The sequence below is a fragment of the Mastomys coucha genome, unplaced genomic scaffold (assembly GCF_008632895.1).
Source record: "Mastomys coucha isolate ucsf_1 unplaced genomic scaffold, UCSF_Mcou_1 pScaffold22, whole genome shotgun sequence".
Taxonomy (NCBI): Eukaryota; Metazoa; Chordata; class Mammalia; order Rodentia; family Muridae; genus Mastomys; species Mastomys coucha.
The window spans coordinates 237,035,845-237,058,186 of NW_022196905.1; the positions used below are offsets into that span (position 1 = coordinate 237,035,845).

Here is a 22,342-nt window from a genome sequence, read left to right on the forward strand (position 1 = left end):
ACCTCACTAGAAGGTACTTTAATGCATAATATAGAAAATGCCTGCTCTAAAGTTAATATAAATTCAACGTGAATAAGGGTGAATATTTGGACTTTACTGTGTCACTAAAACCTAAACCATAGATGAAAACATAATAGGTGCACATTAAATGCTTATTGGCTTTATGAATGAAGGGGTCTTTGGCAGGAAAACCTGCTCATTGATTCACCAAAGAGGTGTGCAATTATGACTCAGGGTCTCGTCTTTCCTCCTCTTCAAATGGCATTGCCCTAAAAGGCACATTTCACATCATCCAAAGAGTGGGCATTCTTCCTTAGCTTACAGAGACACAGTTCACACTAAATGCAGTTTGTACACTCAGTGGTTTCACAATAGCTCTCCAGGGTACATTTAAAGATTTCCACTCAAGTCACCTCACAAATTAATTTGATACTTTTGAATCGTTATTAATGCAGATTGACTATATACTGTAAACATACACAGATGAATGCTCAGGTTTCCCACTGTTATCTGTATACACAGAAATAGTGTTTTAAAGATTTGCAAATAGACACAACTTTAGTAAAAACCATGGTTGTAATAGCTTTTATATGGTGAATACTCAATACTTTTCTTTAAATTAATTTCAGACCTACTTAAAAAGTTGATATTAATATTCTCTATACATAATTATTTTTCCTCAAATGGGATAAATTGCAATCCTAGAATAATCCAGAAATAGGGAAACATAATGAATACATTGGCAGCCAGAAAATTTTGAGGGTGACTTTAGTAATTAGCATAAATAGAAATGAGCCCCAGAATATTTGTATATTATCAATTACTACAGAAAATAAAGTTTATCTTGGAAACAAGAGTCAGTTCCACAGATGTGATTTTGGGCCCCAAATATACACCTGGGTTCCCAGCTCAGGACATCCAACTGAAGGAAAAATTAAGATGAAGGACATAAGATTAAAAAGCTTTCCCTGATTATCTAGGTGTGGCCTGGCTTTCTGGACTGAAAGAGGCTTGACGGACCCCAAGAATGTCTTGACTCATGTGGAAAACTTCTGGGGCCCGCAACTAATGAACTTGAAACCCTGCCCAACCATGCATCCTAGTTGGATCCAACAGCCACTCCAGCTGGTAAACCTAGGACAGAAGGCAGAGGTTAGTGGCCTAACTCTCAGGTCCAGAGGACCCTTGTGGAAGCACAAGAGCATCCTGCCTCCCCATGGAAACCATCCAGGGACCTAAAACTAACCAGCTTTGAATCTTGCCTGAGTACCCCATCCTATCTGAATTCACCTACCACCCCAACTGGTCAGCCTGTGACAGACAACAGAGTTGAAACCTCACAGCACAACAACCTGGGACACAGGAAGCAGAGTAGGGTCTGTCCAAGACACAGACTATACAATGGGATCTGCCTAAGCCACAGACAACAAGAGTAAGGTACTCTGATATCCTTGAACAGGGAAATGGAAGCAATAAAGAAAACATAAATTGAGGTAATCCTGTGGATGGAAAACTTAATTAAGGGAACAGGAATTACAGAAATAACCATCAGCAACAGAATACAAGAGACAGAAGGAAGGCTCTCAGATGTAGAAGACAATGTTAATATATTGTAAGGTGTCTTGCTTCCCGGATGGCAATAATGACGAAAACAACGAGACTTCTCTCGCGGTTTACTCAGGAATTTTCTTTTGTGTTACAGCTCTCCTAGATTCCTAAGTGTTACAGCTCTTCTAAGTGTTACAGCTCTTCTAGGTGTTATGGCTTCTTCTTGCTTCCTAGGTGCCACGGCTCATCCCACTTCCGTGGAACGGCTCTTCTTGCTTCTAGATGCTGCAGCTCTTCTTGCTTCTGTGGAATGGGTGGTGGCAGCGGCTCTTGCTTCTGTGTAGTGGCCGCTGCTCTTGTTTCTGTGTAGTGGCCGCTGCTCTTGCTTCTGTGTAGAGGCCGCTGCTCTTGCTTCTGTGTAGTCGCTGCTGCTGTTGCTTCTGTGTAGTGGCCCTGACTGCCTGGAGAGAGCCCCTTATATACCCGTGCCTGAGCTCTCGTGGTCTTCCTGGATTGGTTCCCCGGCAATCGCCTCATTAGCATACACCTGCTTGGGAGGGGCGCATGCACAGTGGAATCTTCTATAGCTGCTGCAGCCGGTGTCTTAGATTCGATCATCTGAGCGGCTGCCTACAATATATCAGTCAAAGAAAATGCTAAATCTGAGCCAGGCAGTAGTGGCTCAGATTTAATCCCAGCACTTTAATGTCAGCACTTGGGAGTCAGAGGCAGGCAGATTTCTGAGTTCGAGGCCAGCCTGAGTTCCAGGACAGCCAGGGCTATACAGAGAAACACTGTCTCGAAAAAACAAGACAAAACAAAACAAACAAAAACAAAAACAAAAAACAAAGAAAATGCTAAATCTAAAATGTCCATGACACAAAACATCCTGAAAATCTAGGACACTTTGCAAAGACCAAATGTAAGAATAATAGGAATAGAAGAAGATTCACAGCACAAAGGCCCAGAAAACATCTTCAACAAATCATAGAAAAAAATTTCCCTAACCTAAAGAGAGGTGCCTAGGAAGGTACTAGAACCTTACAGACCACCAAACAGATTGGACTAGAAAATAAAATCCTCCCACCTCATAATAATCAAAACATTAAATTTGCACAACAAAGAAAGAATTTTAATAACAGCAAGAGGAAAGGGCCCGTTAACATATAAAGGCAGATCTATCAGAATTACACCTGACTTCTCAACAAAGACTCTAAAAGCTTGAAAGGCCTGGGCTAAGAGGTCTGTGAACCAGAAGAGACCACAGATGTCAGTGGAGGCCAATAAGCAAAACTTTCAATCACCATATGTAGAAGAGGGCTGCCCTGTCTGCTCTCAATGGGAGGTGATAAGCCTCTAGAGACTTGAGGCACCAGGGTGGGAGGATTTGGAGGAGAGTTTGCAGCCCTCTCAAAGGTGAAAGAGTGGGGGAATTGGGGAAGAACTCTTTAAGGGGGAACCAGGAGTGTGGTCAACATTTAGCATGTTAATTTAATTAATTAATTAATATTATAAAAGATTTTCTTTCATTTTCCAATGAAAAGCTAAGTTTCGCCAAGTGTCCTTTCGCTGTAATAATAGTTTCATACATAAAAGCACAGTGTGTTATTGATACACTACATCCACATCACAAAAAGCACCTGCCACACTACAAGGAGGTATCATTTTCTTATAATTACAAGTACAAAGAAAGAAAGTAGGACGATCTCCTCTGAGTTTGAAAGGCAAAACTTAAAAAAATGATCCTTCCAGTTTCTGTGTTCTTCTCTGGGGAAGACAGCTTTTTCCTCTCTCAGTATTCCTTAGTTGCCTGTGGTCCTTTTTTTGCTTGTACGCTTTCCTATCTATTTAGCATGCATGTTGTTGGCCTTCTTCAGTTCATTTAAGGAAGTCATGTGTGTCAAAATTACCCATGTAGCTTCTGACATCACTAGGAGACATACAATAATACCTAAATGGCCAGCCCTGAAAAAAAATGTATAAAAGAAACATTATACAAAGTGAGCAGGTTATGTTCATGTTCTTAGAAACACATATATACACAAGTAACAACAATTATTAAAATAAATTGCCAGGAATTTGATAGAGTGAAAAGAGGGGTATAAAGGAGGGTTTAAAAGAAGAGAAGGGATTAATGATACAAAAATATTATAATCATAAAAGTAATAGAAATATTTTAATAAACACAAAATTATATCCATTAATAGACATGTGAGTTAATTCTTTATTGTAAATATTGTGTGTGAGAATCCAGGGTGTTCTTCTACATAATGACGTCTTTTAAATTATGTGCACAGTGGTAGGATTGCTTAAGTAAGATTATATACATATCTTCAGAAGGGAAATGTTTACAGTAAAACACATAAGAATAGATGGTTTCACTTACATGTATAGTTTAAAACAGTTGATTGCACACAGTGAACAGAATAATGTTTACCTAGGCTAGAAAGGGTAGAAAAAAGGAGAAAGATACAGATTGGACTACTGATAGTAAGGATAGATTATTTCAGGTTTTATCATATTAATCAACCCAGCATTGCCTATAGCTAACATTAGCATATTGTATTTTTGAAGTAGCTAGTAGAAAGGAATTTAAATGGTAGAAACACAAAGCAATGGTTAATGTTTGAGGCAATGGGTATAATTACTCTAATTTGATAATACATACATGTATCAAAATGTCCACAAAATATTTCAATTTAAACTAGCTTTTTATTCTATCCCATATTTTAAAAATTTGTTTATTTATGTAATCACTTTACATCCTGATTACTGCCTTACCTTCCAGTCCCCCTTCACAAAACTCCTCTCCCATCCCCCTCACCTTCTCATCTGAGAGAGCTGAACCTTGACAGGTATCCACCCTGGCACAACAAGTCTCTGTGGTTATAGGCTTATCCCCTCCAACTGAGGACAGACAAGGCAGCCCATCTAGAAGAATTTACTCTACAGACAGGAAATAGCTTCAGAGATAGCCCCTGTTCCAGTTGTTGGGGACCCACATGAAGACCAAGCTGGCCATCTGCTACATATGTGTAAGAGTCTTAGGTCCTGCCTGTGCATTCTCTTCAGTTGGTGGTTCAGCCTCTGGGAGCCCCAAGGTTCCAGGTTAGTTGCCTAGTTACTTTATATGTGACAGAATTCCTCACATCATTGTTGTTTAGTGAGTTGGACAACAATGAAGGAAGGTAACGGGAGAAAAAAATCTTAACCATTTCTAAAAGTGATAACTGAAACTATTATACTTTGCAACATGTTTCTTAGGAATATTTTTTAATGTGTAGTTTGAACTGTCATATCCATCAAATAATAATTAGGCTTCAGTTCAGTTCATGTCATTCAACAAAAGTAGTTTATCTTGAATATACACAAATGTTGTACATTTTGTTCTTCATATTATTTCCTAGATATTTAATATATTTCATTATTAAAAACATAATCATTCCCTTATATTCCCACTATTTTGTGCTAGAAAAACTACTGAACTCTTTGTAGTAAAATGCCAACTTATTAGATTCAAACACAATCTGAAGTCACCATGGTATTAACTAAGGAGCTTATACAGGAAACTGGAAAATTTTATGATGGTTATATAGTTTAATGGTGGGATATTAAGACACTGAATTAAATATTCTCAAAATTAATTTTACCCTACTCTGCTTGACTTGTTATGCACAGATAGTGAGAAATTTAGGAATTCTTATGAGGCTTTTACAGGGGCTTGCTAAAGTGTTTGGAACTGTACATGGGAACTGTGGAGGAGGTGAGAGGGTATGTATTCACCAAGTAGAAAATGCTTCATCACCCACCAGAAGCTGAGAACTCATCTTAATCCACAACTGAAACAAATGCACATTCATGGTTGCAAACTGACTTTATTATAGCACTTTTTCCAGGAGTCAAGAGTATGGTTTTTCTTTTCTATAATTTAGGAGACATAAAAATAAAGGGGTGTGAAGTCTCTCAAATTGCAAAAAAAAAATATATATGGTATAGGTGAGAGGTCAGGCATTGCATGCTAATATAATTCAGGGAACTGACAAATGTTTGCCTCATTGTTCTGTGATAATCCTTACAAGGTAAATGGCACTCAATAATATTCACAGTAAAATAAATAAAATTTTATAAAGGTTGAATTGTTTATTTGGAGATTTTGTACTTTAATATTTTTTGCATAAAATAACAGAAAGGATGTATTAATGTTAAATTGATTTATGGTTAGTATCTCTAAATAAATGTATACTGTTCCCACTGTCTAATATGAATGTCAGTTAATTTTTTTGTTAAATGTATTCTGTAATAATTGTCTAGAAAGCTTTTGAAAACTTTTGAAATTATTCAGCATCCTGTAGTAGAAATTGTGATGAATTCATCCTAATAAATGAAACCCATCAGCAGATTTCCTTGTCAGCATGGCTAAAGTATACCAGTATTATAACTCTCTGAAATTGCTTGCACACTCTATTCTGTGGCAAATGTCTTTGAGGGAATTTCTCAATGGAATCCCTGCCTTTATGTGTATAATTACTACACCTAGATGCTGACAGCAAACTCCCACGCAGAGCATAATCTGAACCTTTCTGATGAGGACTGTGTACATTTTGAGACTATATGAGGTCGATTTGTGAGTATAAAGGATCACAACAGAAATGACAACAATAAGAGGTTTCTGAAATCATAATGACCAAGAAAAAGAAAGAAAGAAAGAAAGAAAGAAAGAAAGAAAGAAAGAAAGAAAGAAGGAAAAAAGAAAACAAAAGAAATCATTCAAAATTAATGTGGAATGAACTTGAGTTGTTATTGTGATGTAATACCTGTAGGTATTTTATTTGTATATCTATTTTATATATCTATATTCTTGGGCATTTATGAACTTTTCTCAGATAAAAAGGGTCACAAATGGAAACAGATCAAGAAGTCTCAAAATGGATTATTTTGCACACATAAAGGCAAGACACAATTTCCACCTTCCATACCAAATGGTATCAAGTTAAATTTAACAAAAAGAGGGTTGGAGGTACTTCAGCTGATAAGTGGCTTTCCCTCCATGTCTTATATTCTTACTTCATCTCCCAAGACATACATGGTAGAAGAAGAGAAAGGACTCCTACAATATCTACCTTGACTTCCACATGCATGCTGTGTGAGTGTGCACACCCACATGATAAATAAATTAATATAATGCTAACAAGGACAATCAATCCATGGTTCCATGGTTCCATGGCTTACATATGTGATTCCAAGTCTAATGATGTGAGTCTGATCCCTGGAAAGGTTAAAGACCCATTCTCAATTCAGGTTTAAAAAAAAAGGGGCTAAAATAGATTTACACAACACTTTTGGCAAAAGGATTTGAGGTCAAAACAGAATTTTGTATGCAGGGAAATAGGGGGGTGGGAATCTTTTGCTTTCTATGGGAAATATAGAAGAGAACTTTTTTACCTAAATGGATTAAATATGTTCTCAAATGGAAAATATAGATTTTCCGCAGCTTTTATGGAAGGAAAGTTGAAAGAGTAAATGAGGAGTTAGAGTCATCACAAATAAGGAGATATTTCACTTCCAAGGTGTTAATGGAAAGAAAATGCACAGAATATATCAGAAAATGTTCTGCTGAGGGATAAACACAGCTGACAAAATACAGGCAGATGCCCATTATAGTGACAAATATTAAAAGTGCTGGAAAAAAATACCAATCAGGGAAGCAAGGTGTTTTTCAATGACATTAAAATGAAAGCTAAGAGTGCCACTTGCAATGCAAAACTGTCTCTTAAATACTGTCAGAGTGAAGAATGTTCTTTTTAATCAAAATAATATTTGCTTGAAATATTGGCTTTGCAGCTCTCCAATACTCTTGAAAATCTATGAGTTTTATCTTCTCAATTTAGGATTTGGATCTATGCTAGATCATTCTTGTTAAACAGTTCATTTGTCTTTATTTCAAGTCCTTAATTCAATGAAACAGTTGTTTACATGGCAGCCACTTTGTGTCTGCTTTGTGTATAGTAAATACATAGGTAAAGCCTCACAATTTTTAATTGTGTTTTACATTTTAGATCTTTTATGTAAAAGATATGTGTGTGTGAGAGAGAGACAGAGAGAGAGAGAGACAGAGGCAGAGACAGAGACAGAGACTCAGAGAGATCACAGTGGAACCCAGAACATGCTCCCACAGTTCCATGGATCTATGGCTCCCATATGTGATTCCAAGTCTAATGATGTGAGTCTGATCCCTGGACCCAAAGATAAGGAGCTGAAGGTGAAAACTCACTCCCCAAATTTGTCTTCTGACGTCCACATATATATTGTGGTATGTCTCCAAGCACATTTGTGTTACAATAAATAAATGCAGAGAATAAAAGTTCCTAGCAAAATGACTTATTTTATTGTTACTGACTTGGTGATATGAAGGTGTGCATGAGTCATGTGTAAAAACCTTGGGGTTTAAAAAAGTCTTGGCAGCTGAGCTTCAAAATGTGATGGAAAGTATGAATGAAGAAAACCTCTGGGAAAATAAATGGCACATTGTTAGGCAGTTTTTTTTTCTTTTTAAAAGTATATTAATGTCAAGACCATATTAGGTTTCAATGGGTTTAAACATTGTATGTAAAATAAAAAATACTATGAAAAGAATGATTTGAAATATAGACTTGAGGTAGAAATGGGACTAATACAGGAGATGACAGCTTAAGAGATACAGATGTTTACAGCAATCAAAAAAGAGAAAGGTGGAGATAATGAGCCTGGATGTCCAAGAGAATGGCCAGATGGGTTGACCACGTCAGTGCCAAGCTGTGTGACATCAGACAGGTGAGTTAAGGCCTTAGAGTTCTTCTTTGTTAAATCCAAGGATGTGGAAATGTGTTCTAGTCTTCAGTGAATTAGGGCCGAGGTCCTCTCCTCCCATTGCTGATCGAATTTGCAATCCTCTACTATACACATGCTGTCAGAACCATCAGACACCTCCATGTGCAGTCCTTGGTTGGTGGTTGAGACCCTGGGAGCTCTGAGGGTACTAGTTAGTTTTAAGCTGAAACCAGAGTCAGTGTGGTGTAAAAACTCTAGATCCACAAGGAATTGGCTATTTATAAGGACTTAAAGAAACAGAGTGAGAACTAAGACACAAAGGGGAATATAGGGCAGGAAGACAGAGGGAAGTTAGATGTAAAAATACAATTTAGGGCAATAAATGCTATGCTCTGCACAATGTAATTAGAACAAGTATGGAAGCTGTTGAATTAAGAATTTGAAATTTACCCTATAATAATAACTAATAGGTATTGAGTATTATTAAATTATGTTTCATGCCTTCTATCATTTAATGCATTGATGGCTCATTGAGTTGGAAAGGCTAAATCCTCTCTTCAAATTCTTAGGTGGTAAAATGGGAATAGTCAGTCATATGACGCTGTAGAAAACAAGGAATATTTCTTTAGCATACCCATAAATATATTCACCAACATCAAAATGCATATATTAAAACATTTGCAAGATTGTATACAAAATGACTTCAAATGCGTGTACCTAGTAACTTTCAAATGTTCTATGGATTTTTAAGTACTTTGCAACATTCTCTTGTGATAAATTAGGTAGTTTGCAATAAATCCTTTTTAAAAATTTGTTAGACAGATGTTCCAACATTGAGCCACTTTCAAAAGACATTCATGTTATAAGAGTTGGCAGAAGAGCAAATAAAAATTAGATTGTGTATCTGCATTCATTAATAAGTTTTGTTTACCTGCAGATGATCAATCATAAAATAATTAAACAATATAACTCCTTTCTGAAAATATATCTAAAATGTTGTATGCTGCATTCAAAGCTTTTACCACCATGATCATTTTCCTAACATAAACATCTGAATAAAAAAAATATTTTTTATTAGATGTTTTCTTTATTTACAACAACTCCTTTTCCAAGTTCCCCTCCAAAATAAATATAAAAATAAAATAAATTAATATAAAATGAAAAACAAAAACTAAAACAAACCTCTGTTCCCTCCCCCTGCTCACCACCCCACCCCTACCTGCTTACTGTCCCTGGCATTCCCCTACACTGGGGCATAGAACCTTCACAGGGCCAAGGTCCTCTCCTCTGATTGATGATCGATTTGGCCATCCTCTGCTATACACATGCTGCTGGAGCCATTAGGTGTACTCTTTGGTTGGTGTTTTAGTCCCTGGGAGCTCTGAGGGTACTAGTTAGTTCATATTGTTGTTCATCTTAAAAATTCTTAAACTCTGATTTCTGATTGAAATATTTTGTTGGCAAGTACCTTATGTGTTCTACCTCACAAGTAGTTGGAGATCATTTTAGTGTGTGACCATCTACTTTAAATCCTTTTTGAAGTACACACAGTGGGTTGCATATGGATATAATGCCTGACACCTTCACACAGGCAGAGGGACAACTTCTGCCAATGCTATGGCCACAGGCTTCATTGACTTTGTAGACTATTGAGTTCCATGACCCACTGAATCCAGTTCCAGGATTCTCTTGTGAAGAAATCCTATCCATGCTGCCAAATGTATCTCACTGTTTGGAATTCTGCAAGCACACATGGCTTCCAGCCTCGTTTTCCTGTTGGACCCGTTTTAGAAGTAAAATTCATTGCTCCTTAAGGAATCCACAAGAGCACTAATTTACTGTGGTTCCTTGGGCTCCTGGCACAACCCAGATTCTCATGAGTGATCACCCTAAATTATGTTGTGAAGGGACTTGTGATTAAATGAATGAGCACCGGAGTTTGACAACAGTAAATCAGCAAATAATCACAGGCATGGAAAAATATATGAGTGCAATTTCACAATGCCTCATATATCTGCATTCGTCTTGGCAGGCTTCGATACTCCCTGCTTCAAACTACAAGTCATCCTTTATGCCTAGTCATGGGGACAAGAATATGCAACTGTGTTTATTCTTGTTCCCACTTGTGCCAACCATAGTATCCAGGACTTCCCATATCAAATACTTCGGATAAACTATCTGACAATACTTATTTGATTAGTAGAAGGTTGTGATTTATGGCATTTGCCTGAACTTTAAATGTTAAGACCATGTTCTGCATATGCATTTAAAATGTGATTTTTTTTTTTTTTTAGAATCACTGATTTTCTTTTGAAAGTTTATTTGTTCCTTAGATGGGCTAATTACCTTTAATGAAGACATAGGGCTAAATTATATTCATAGAATACTATTGTTATGGAGACTGTGTCCATAGATGACACTATTTAAATATAATTAATATTTAATTATTCCATTTTATTGTGTTATGATATAAAGTTTGAAGACTGTATGCTCACATCAAAACTGTGGGCCAGTTCATCTCTAATAGTCAGTTGTCATTACTTTTCGTAGTATAATTTGATGCACCCATGGACGTTTTCAGGTTCATTATTTCCTTGACTAAATAGAATTCAAACTAGCCCTAAATGATGGTGTTGACTGTACTTAAAATTATTTGAGAAGATCTCTAAGTGAGTTTTTGTTTTGAAATCTAGTTCTTCTATGAAAAAGTGTGCAAGGAAGTCGTCTTAGATTAGTGATATTTGTCATAGACCTTAATGTTATTCAAGCATGTTAATAAGAAAATTACAGATCATGTTCTTAGTCATGATATTTATAAGCTTAATTCTTGCTATGGTTTTATTTGAAACATACCCTCCACCACCTCCCAACTCCAATGTCTCCATTTGTTGAAGTCTTGTTCTGCAGACAATGGTGCTATCAACACTTGTGAATTAAGACCCTCACTTCATGAATGAATCAAGACACTGATGAGTTCATACTTAAATGGGATACCATGAGGCAGAACCTTGTGGGAGAAGTATTTTAGTGGAAATAATTCACTTCTTGTAGTTCTCTCTGCTCCTGATTACTGTGAGGTGTATAGGTTCTGTCACCATACCATGCCACCTCTATCATTGTGCACCTCATAACAGACCTATAGCAATGGATTCAGACAAAACATACTTACATCATTTTACAAAGAGTTGGCTACAATAATGAAAAACTAAAACAACAACATTCCAAGAACTCCTTATAATCATTTTATTCTTCATAATGAGAGCTATTCTCTTTGGATTTGATTTCGAAGTAGATTTTTTTGTGGTATGTATTGGATAAATATCCTATGTACTCGAAAATACCACCACCACAACCATACATTTTCTTATGTTTTCTCTTGGTTCTGCTTTTAGACAAACAGACATCATTAAACTGATTTAAGAAGCTGACATTATATGATTATGACAGCATGCAAAAGACTTGCACATACTCAAACCAGATAAAGCCCAGCATGGTGTCAGGCACAAAGTCCTTCCACTAAGCTTAAAAGATACAGATACTAGATTGCTGACAGGAGAGAAAAAGTCATTTTTATTTGAGATGTGATGACTGGAATATCCACCACAGCCTAGAACAGGCACCACACACGTGGTATGCACTCTCTGGTAAGTGGTTATTAGCCCAGAAGTTTGGAATACAGGAAGAACAACTCACAAAACACAAGAAACTCAAGAAGAAGGAAGACCAAAAGGTGAACATTTCCTTCCTTCTTAAAAGGGGGAACAAAATACCCACAGAAGGAGTTACAGAGACTAACTATGGAGCAGAGCCTGAAGGAAGGACAAGCCAGCCTAAATATAGCTATCTCCTGAGAGGCTCTGACAGTACCTGACTAACACAGATGTAGAGGCTCACAGCCATCCATTGAACTGAGTACAGGGTCCCCAATGAAGGAGTTAGAGAAAGGACCAAAGGGGCTGAAGGGTTTGCAGCCACTTAGGATGAACAACAATTTGAACTAACTAGTACCCTCAGAGCTCCCAGGAACTCAACCAGCAACCAAGGACTAGACATGGTGGGACTGATTGTTCTGGCAGCATGTGTATAGTAGAAGATTGCAAAGTTGATCATCAATGGGAGGAGAGGCCCTTGGCCCTGTGAAGGTTTTGTGCCCCAGTGTAGGGGAATGCCAGGGCCAATATGTGGGAGAAGGTGGGATGACAGGCATGGGGAGGGGGGAGGCAACAGGGGTTTGTTCTTGTTGTTTGTTTTTGTTTGTTTGTTTGCTTGTTTTTTGGAGGGGAAACTGGGAAAGGAGAAATTATATGACATGTAAATAAAGAAAATAGCTAATATAAAAAAACAAAAAAAAGAAGTATTAAATGACAAAAACTGTACACCATGTACTTCAGAGAAAAGGAGAGATTTGAGAGGTGATGAATATAATCAAATATATTGCATAAAATTTTTAAAAATTGAAAATATAAAAAGTAATAAAATAATTTTAAAAGTGTAATCATTTTACAAGTTAGATCAGAAATATCAGTAATTCACAAATGTCTGTTGCATTGTGACTGAGTACTACTTTAAGAATAAGAAATTACAATTTGCTGCCTGTGTCCTGGACTACTCCCTGCCCAACCCTACCTACCCTTGGGGATTTGAGGTGAGGTGGCTCTGAAATCAACAGACACAGGAGTTGGAAGCAACAAGGAACAGGTGAGAAACTGCTGCAAGCTCCCTTAATACCCTCCACCTGTGCCCCATTGGTCCCAAGAAAGCATCTCTTCTAAACAGCAGTTCCCAACTGGCTGCCATTGTCTGCTTCAGCAATTCTTGGTCTCTCAGGCAGTCTTCAACTAGATCCTGCAGGAGATGCCTTTGTGGCTGTGCAGTCCCCAGAATTTACATAGAGGTGGCTGCTGCCATTCCTCCTACAATTGAAATACAAAGTTCTGCCCTTTGGAAGTTTCCCATTACAGTAACTCTTTTGGTCCACACAGTGAGGATTCACAAAAGAGCTCATGATTTTCCTTGGATGGCAATGTGGAGGAATGGAAACTTTGGTGATTTCCTATCCTAAATAATATCAAATATCTACTCTGGGTTGTAGATGAGAACATTTTGTTGCAGCATTATCCAAGGTAGCTGAAATTAATTTTTTCCATTACTGCTTTCTGCTTTCCTCTTTGTATGGCCTAAAATAAAGGAGGTAAAAAGTCAACAAGTATAAATGTATCAACAATATAGACTGAAAATTCTGTAAACAGAGACATTTGTTTAATAAGTGATAGTCATTAGTTATATAAAGTTTTATATGACTATACTCATAAGATATATGAGTAAAAAAGAGAGATTTAATTGGATATTTTTCACTATATGCCCTAGTTCCATCAACATATTACAATTACAGGTAGCAATCTTATACTAACAATATATTAAAATAAAATAACTATAAGAATTACATTTTCTTTCTAGGCCTATGAAGTCCAAATAAAACAGAGAACATTGATAGGCAAATATCTTTAGAGGAATATGAAACTTAAGGCCTTCCTCAAAGTGCCATATGCATTCTACCTCTAAGTATGTCAACATAAAAATTGTAAGGGTCCATATATCCAGTTGTAGTCATTGAATACAACCTGATGCATTTCAGCAAGGATGTTTAAACACCAGCAAAAGTCAAAACAAGACACTTTCTTTTTAAAAAAATAGAAGTAAGTCTAGATGTGATAGAATTTGAGAAGATATCAAGTAGGGTTTTAACATCTACATTTAAATTAGTGAGCTAAAAATGAGAACTCTGTAAGTTCAAGGCCAGTCTAATATGTAGAAAGAGTTCTGTCTGAGAAAATAAACAAACAAAAACCAACCCCCTCCCCCAAAACAACAACAACAACAAAAATACTAAACTAAATTAAACTAATGTTACAGACTTCTAAAACTCAGCCACAAGAAAACAATTGCCATTATTTTTGGAGTAGGTCTGTTTTCCTGTTTTGTTTTAATTAACTAATTAATTTTTATTCAGTTTACATCCCAAACACAGCCTCCCTCCTTCCTCTCTTCCCACGCCTACCCTTACAAATCCATCTCCCTATTGTCCCCTCCCTTTCTCCTTAGAGAAAGAGAGTTCTCCTTTGGTACCAATCTACCTGGGACATCTAGCCCTAGCAAGACTAGGCACATCCTCTCTCACTGAGGTTCAATCAGGCAGCCCAGTTAAGAGGAAGTAGGCAACAGGGGTTTGGTTTTGTTGTTTTTGTTTGTTTCTTTGTTTTTTCGAGGGGAAACAGGGAATGGAGAAATTCGCATGTAAATAAAGAAAATATCTAAAATTAAAAAAAAAAAGAAAAAGAGGAAGTAGATTCAATGGCAAGAACCAGAGATCAAGACAGCCTTCACTCCACTGGTTAGGGGACCCCATACACAATCCAAGCGGCACATTTGCTACAAATGTGTAGGTGGTGTATCCCCAGATGTTTCATGCTCCCTGAATGATGGCCCAGGCCCTGTGGGCCCCCAGAGTCCTAGGTTAGTTGACTCTGTAGATCTTCTTGTAGTATCTTTGACATCCTTGACTTGCTTACTTCTGTCTTCCACTCTCCCACAAGATTCCCTATGATCCACCTGATGTTTGGCTGTGGTTCTCTGAATTTGCCCCCATCCAGAAAAATAATGAACTATCATAGTAGACCTTCATGATTTTTTCAGTGGCAGAGGATATGGGGCATAGGTTTATTCACACACTGAATTTTGGAGCTATACCATGAATATTATGGAGCTATACCATGGCATTACTTCTTAGAGATAGTTCAGAAGTTCTTTAAAAATTAAATACCATGTCCTATTCAATCTAGTAGTCATATACATAGGTTTCTCTACATCATATTTGGGGAAATATATATTTACCAAACTTGAATGTGAATATTTTAGTAGCCTTTCTCTTAACTGCAAAAAAATGATAAGCAATAAGATATCCTTCAATCGGCAAATGAATCAATAACTTTAGGTGTATCCATAAAGTAAGGTAACATTCAATAATAAAATGTAATGAGCCATACAAAGAAATAGATGAATTGGATTTGAATATTTCTTTCTTGAGAAAAGCCAATTTAACTTCATATTATAAGGATCCATTTATACATAATAACAACTAATGTATTAGAGACACAAAACATTTCACTTATTGCCAAGGATGAGGTAGACTTGGTGTTGGTAAAACAAAAACTGCTGTTGTGGTGAAATTAAACTCTATTATATGTTGGTGATGTTAACATTCCATGGTGCTTTTTCAAAGCCTATAAAACTTAATAACATAAAATGTGGTCATTGGTATATAATGTATATGATATGAGAGATCAGAGGACTTCTATATACAATGTTGATTGTCACAAAAATATATGCCTGGATTATTTTATTTTATCATGATTTGAGCCTCCCCAGTCTCACAGAAGGTACTTCTGGAAAAGATGCTTAAGTATTTTTATAAATGAATATATTCTGTATGTCTAAAATGCAGAGGAACTTTCTTCTGCCTTCATTGAACTGTAATTTAGTTGCTAAAGTGTATGAGTTAACAATACTGAAGTCAAAATACTCAGCCATTAAAGTTAAACACTAAGTACATAGGTATGGGTTTATCAGTGCAGGATTTCTCACTGCTATGTGGAAAGTGGCAAATACAGAAACAGTGGAGCATATCATCATCCTTTCAGTGAATTACAGTTGGAGACATCACAATATTCTGCATTTTTAAGTCTACAGATTCACAGTTACATAAAGGCAGGTTTGCACATATGTATTCATAAATGTCTAAGTTATTATGTATATTTTTCTATTAACAAGGCCATTTAGTATCCCAGAGTTGCTTCTTTCTGTTGCTTTTCATATGAAAAGAATTAAATCATCCATTAAAATATAGAACTCAGATATGGGCAGGGCATTTATAAGTGTGCTCGGAGCATCTTGTAATGCCAGGAAGAAAAAACTACTGAAAAACAGCAGATATGTTGTTGTTGTGTTAAAGAAACACAAGAGTCAATAAAAAGGCCTTCCCATGGCCTGAACTGGTGCAATTTAAGCAACAATTGTAGATCAACCAAATATAGCATCATTTATATTTGAAAACATAAAATAACATACATATACAGAATAAATATCCCAATTATATATTGATATAAAATAAGAGATTAAATAAATGAACATACACAGAAGAAAATTAATCCAAAAAAAATTTCAAGCAATGTATGTAGTCTATTCTTAAGAAGATTTTTTTTGTGCATGACCATTCTTTGTACATGTGGATTTCACAGGGTGAATGGCTTCTGGATAGCTGCATATTATTGAATAAAGATATTGTTCTAGTTGTAGTCCTCCCTCGTGGAGGGAGTGGGAGCATCAGATAATACGGGGAGCTAACAATACTTGAAATGTTAGAAAGCTTAGAAATTCAGAAACCTCACAAGGTCTTCCTTTGATGTTTTATGAGAACTATTCTGTTTTTAAATTGGGCAGTGATCTCAGGGACAGAGCTATCATGTGGAGTAACATATGAGCTTTTAGTGATTCAGTCACACTTGCTATGAGGAGTAACTGTTAACAAACTTAGTGGTTTGTCAAGCAAGGCTGGGGTAGAATTAGGGGGAGCCACTGTCACTCACTTTCTGGAATTGATTGAGGTTCATTCCTATCTCCCAAAGAAAAAAATCATTTCTTCATGAAAAAAAAAGAGGAAAAATTGAAAATATTTTGTGCTGTAATCAAGAAATATTTCTTAGGCAGGTAAACAAAGTGATCACAGGCAATGCATACTCTTGTTAATGACATGTATTCTGAACATGGCATTCAATGGATGTTCTTAATCATTGTGGATTTTGTTCCTATCATCTTTTAAATAATATCAATTTGTAAGAGACATATCATACTTTTCTAGTCAAGAGATTGTTTCCCTACAAAATTCCTGACCAATGTTCCTCCTAACAGAGAAGATGGCGCCCAAACCTAGGAAAATCTAAAGTACTGTGAAAGACAAAATCAGGCTAAGAAAAGTTTATGACTGAATCTTATGCAACATTCTAAAATAGACTTGCAACAACAACAACAAAAAATAGGATGTGGATACAGATAAAAATTAAGAGTCCAAAGAGAAAGAATGACTTTTATTTATAAAGATGTATCAATTCTCATTAACTAACTGTAACAAATGGAGTGCATTACTATCAGATATTCATCATAGAAGAACTGGATATTTGAATTATTGCCTCAAAGTTTCTTCATTTTTCCCTATAAATACAAATTAGTATAAAATAATAACAAATAACAAAAGGATTAAAGAGTTAATGTAGTAGGAGTTTCCTAGGAAGTATTGTATTACCAAGTATAGTCAAGAAAATATCTTAAGAAGAATGCAAGCAAAAAGACACCAAATCAAAAACTTTACGCAATATTAACATGTTTTGGGGAAATTTTATTGATTAAAAATTACCACCAAGGAGTAAAATGCTTAGAAGGACAAAAGGCTTCCACAAAACTGGTGAGTAGGTCTGTTTTCCTGGTGCGCAAAACACAAGTTAAAGATGCTGAGATAAATTAATAACAAATTCCTGTTGCTACCATCCTGCATGTTGCTTTTAAGCACTTTCAATGCTCTGGATTATTGATTTCTTGGAAGGCAGGCAAGGTTCACTTGTGTGATTTCATATGGGTGTCTCACAGAGGAGCCACTTCCACTGCTTGGGGGAAAGACAGCACAGCCTGTGCATTCCAGCTGGCAGGATCTGCAGGAACAGAAGAAGGGACTGCTGGCAGTGTAGAGGGCAAAGCACTGCCAAAACTTCAGTTTCACAGTTGAAAACTCCATGTGTTTCCCATCACACAGCAATATTTCCACACCTCTTGTGCCATTAATTAAGCTCTCTTTATCCTCAGACTTCTGAGAAGGGACACACATCTTCCAATGTAGTGATCCTTTTTTAATGGGGGCAAACATGGGATATTTTTCCATTGCATGGTTTTCTCATGTTTAGTTTGCATAGTAGAGCTGAACTGGTTGAGAAAACCCTTCTATATTTTCTATAGCAATTGACCTTCCCATACATCTGACTCTTTGGAGAATACTCATTCAAATCATTGGGTATTGGGTCCTAAATTGCATAGACTTATCCATAGAATTTTATTCGGTGGCATTACGACTAGCTGAATAGTTATCAACAGACTGTGGCCTGAACAACTGAATACTCTAAGGTGTCAACAGCACTGGGGAATTTCAAAAGTATAGCATGAATATACAGACACATAGTAATTTAATTCATGGGCAATTTAGACATTGTAATCATCACATAAATGCATTAGATAGAAAAAATTATCAATAGGTATATTTAAAATATATTTTGTGCAGTCCTTGGTAGACTAGTGCAATTTCACAATGGGGAGGGGGTAGGCAACAGGGGTTTGTTCTTGTTCTGGGTCTGATTGTTCTGGCAGCATGTGTATAGTAGAGGATTGCAAACTCAATCGTCAATAGGAGGAGAGGACCTTGGCCCTGTGAAGGTTCTGTGCCCCAGTGTAGGGGAATGCCAGGGCCAATTAGTGGGAGAGGGAGGGTGGGGTGGCAGGCATGGGGAGGGGGGAGGCAACAGGAGTTTGTTTTTATTTTTTTTGTTGTTTGTTTTGTTTTGTTTTTTGGAGGGGAAACTGGGAAAGGAGAAATTTACATGTAAATAAAGAAAATATCTAATAAAATATATTTTGTTTGTTTCTTTCTTTACTTATTTATTTATTTATTTATTTATTTGAAAACAGGGTTTCTCTGTGTAGCCCTGGCTGTCCTGGAACTCACTCTGAAGATCAGGCTGGCCTCGAACTCAGAAATCCACCTGCCTCTGCCTCCCAAGTGCTGGGATTAAAGGTGTGTGCCCCCACTGCCCAGCTATTTTGTTTCTTTTAACACCTCATTTTTCTTATATTCCTTTGGATTATTCCTCTGAGGTAATTACAGGTTCATAAAATGAGGTGAGAAATAGAAGTGTTTCTAGTACCCTTTCCCATGTGGACATATTTTATATATAATTTGTAAACCCACATGAATATTTGCATAATCCATATTTTATTCAGTTTTCATCTGCTTTATATGTACTTATCTTTGGTCTATTATCTGTCTTTTTCTCTCTGTTTATTTCTCTCTTTGTATGTGTGTGTTTGTGTGTGTGCATATATTGGTGTGTGTCTGTCTGTGTGTCTCATTGTGTATGTGTGCAAGAAAATCCATGTATGCTTATGACGATTTTCCTCATTTTTAATTAGTTCCTTGAGAATTCAACACCATGTTTATGATCGTATTCATCCCCTCTCTTAACTGTTCCTAACTCTGAAACTTTGTATTCTCATTTTTATTACCATTCAGTCCAATTTGTGGGGACCATATATTATTGGAAGAATTGCCCTTCCAATGCAGTGTGGTCAAATTGCCAGAAGATACACTCTTTTTTTAAAATGCTACTAATAAAACTAGAAAGTTAGTTCACATAATATAACCTTATGAAAATCTCCCTTCCCTTATCTGTGTCCTCCTAATGAGTTGGTTGGTGCAACCTTGATATGAGGAGAGGTGCCTAGTCTTACCACAATTTGATATGCCATGTTTGGTTGATATACATGGAAGGCCTGCCCTTTTTTGGGTAGAAATGGGGAGGAGTGCATGGTAGGATCTGGGAGGGGCTAGGAGCAAAGGGCCTGAATATATACTGGTAGGGATGTAATATGTGAGAAATTACATTCATGAATGTATATAAAATTTCCTTTCCCTCTACTACTCTTAATTCTCAGCACATCCCTTCCCACGCACATCTACCCCCTTTCTATATTTCAATAAAACACAAAAAACCTTCTAGGGTATTAAAATAAAATAAAATGCATAATACAATATAATATGATAAAATAAAGTCTAATACATAGGAATAGGACAAACCCAACAGAAGAAAAGAGCCCAAGAAAATGCACAACAAACAGATATTGCCACAACAGACAACTTGTTTGCACACTTGGAAATCTCTTAAAAACAATAAACTGGAAGCAAAGGTTTATACCTAAAGGACCTAGGGATGAAAGTATTTTTAAAAGTAGGTAAATAAAAGAAAACAGAAAAAAATTAAAAAAAAAAAAAAGAGAGAGACTAAAACACTGAATGGACAATTGAGAGGAAGTACCTCCGAAGGTGCAAGTGAGTTGATTTTCTGTGGACCATCTGTTCCTGGGCACACACCCTATCCTTAGAAGTAGTTTGCTTTCCAGGCAAGACCCCCTTGGTTCAATTAGACTTTCATTTGTATATGGTACAAAGTGGATATAGCTTCTGCTTTTAGGAATGGGAGCAGGCATCTACATTTTTAGCTCTGGGAACCCATCTGTAGCAGACCCATGCAGGCTGCCTCAGTCTCTGAGTTCATATGTACTTCAATTGTGTTTATTTAGAGGGTGGCATTTCCTTGATGGTCTACATACCTGCTGGCTTTTAACGTTTTTGCCTCTTCTTCCATAGGACTCCCCAAGACCTGGCTATTTGACTGAGGCATCTGTTTAAGGCTGATGTATCTATATATGTTCACGTTTGCTTAGCTTCTCTAATAATGGCTGAGCAAGTCACTGACCTATAAGCATATTAGGGTATCATTAAGAGTCATTCTATTGCTAAATTAATTTAATAGAACACTGTACTTGATTTTACCCTAGGTCTCTGTGCTGTCTAGTCTTAGCCTCTTGAGCATTAAAGAAATAGCCCTCCCTTCCACTTCCTGTGCATTTCTCTATCCATCCTACTGACTCCCTCTTACTCTGTTTTCCTTTTCTTTAGAATCCTATGTTCACTTTCTGTCAATGGTTGCTTTCTCTGTCTCTTGACCTGTTTTACTTAATTAAATCCTTAATTAACTACAATATTCAAGTAGAAAGCTTTTGGATTAAAGGTGATGTGGAGCAGAGACTGAAGGAAAGGACATCCAGAGACTACCCCACCTTGGGATCCATCCCATATATAGTCACTGTCTTAGTCAGGGTTTCTATTCCTGCACAACATCATGACCAAGAAGCAAGTTGAGGAGGGAAGGGTTTATTTGGCTTACTTCCATATGGCTATTCATCACCAAAGGAAGTCAGGACTGGAACTCAAGCAGGTCAGGAAGCAGGAGCTGATGCAGAGGCCATGGAGGGATGTTCCTTACTGGCTTGCTTCTCCTGGATTGCTCAGCCTGCTCTCTTATAGAGCCCAAGACTTCCAGCCCAGGGATGGCACCACCCACAAGGGGCCCTACCCCCTTGATCACTAATTGAGAAAATGCCCCACAGCTAGACCTCATGGAGGCACTTCCCCAACTGAAGCTCCCTTCTGTGATAGCTCCAGCCTATGTCAAGTTGACACACAAAACTAGCCAGTACAGTCACCAAACCCAGACACTATTGTGGATGCCAACAAGTGCATGCTGACAGGAGCCTGATATAGTTGTCACCTGAGAGGCTCTGCTAGAACCTGACCAATTCAGAGGCAATGCTCACAGCTAACCATTGGACTGATTATGGGGTCCCCAATGGAGAAGTTAGAGAAAAGACTGAAGGAGCTGAAGGGATTTGCAACCAGGAACTAAACCACCAACCAAAGAGTATACATGGAGAGACTCATGACTCCAGCCACATATGAGGCAGAGGATGGCCTTGTTGGACATCAATGGAAGAAAAGGCCCTTGGTCCTGTAAAGGCTCAATGCCCCAGTGTAGGGGAATGTGAGGGCAGGAAGGCAGAAGAGAGTGTGTGTGTGTATGTTTGTGTGTGTGTGTGTGTGTATGTGAGTGTGTGGAAACACCTTATGGAAGCAGGGGGAGGTGTATGGGATAGGGGAATTCCAGTGAGTGGGAACTGACAAAGGAGATAACATTTGAAATGTGAATGAAGAGCCAGGCAGTGGTGGCACACGCCTTTAATCCCAGCCCTTGTGAGGCAGAGGCAGGTGGATTTCTGA

At 37.2% G+C, this 22,342-nt stretch overlaps 1 long non-coding RNA gene across 2 annotated transcripts in view; it reads right to left on the bottom strand.

The window, feature by feature from the left end:
- Nucleotides 1–3,203: 3,203 nt before the first annotated feature.
- LOC116067980 overlaps nucleotides 3,204–22,342 on the bottom strand; it is a 41,871-nt gene continuing 22,732 nt past the window's right edge. Inside the window, exons 3-4 of one of the 2 annotated variants that reach the window (XR_004109382.1) lie at nucleotides 3,935–3,990; nucleotides 3,204–3,513 (exon numbers count right to left, since the gene is read on the bottom strand). This is a non-coding gene — a long non-coding RNA (uncharacterized LOC116067980). The remainder of the gene's footprint in view (nucleotides 3,514–3,934; nucleotides 3,991–22,342) is intronic. The other variant, XR_004109383.1, reaches the window with a different exon arrangement.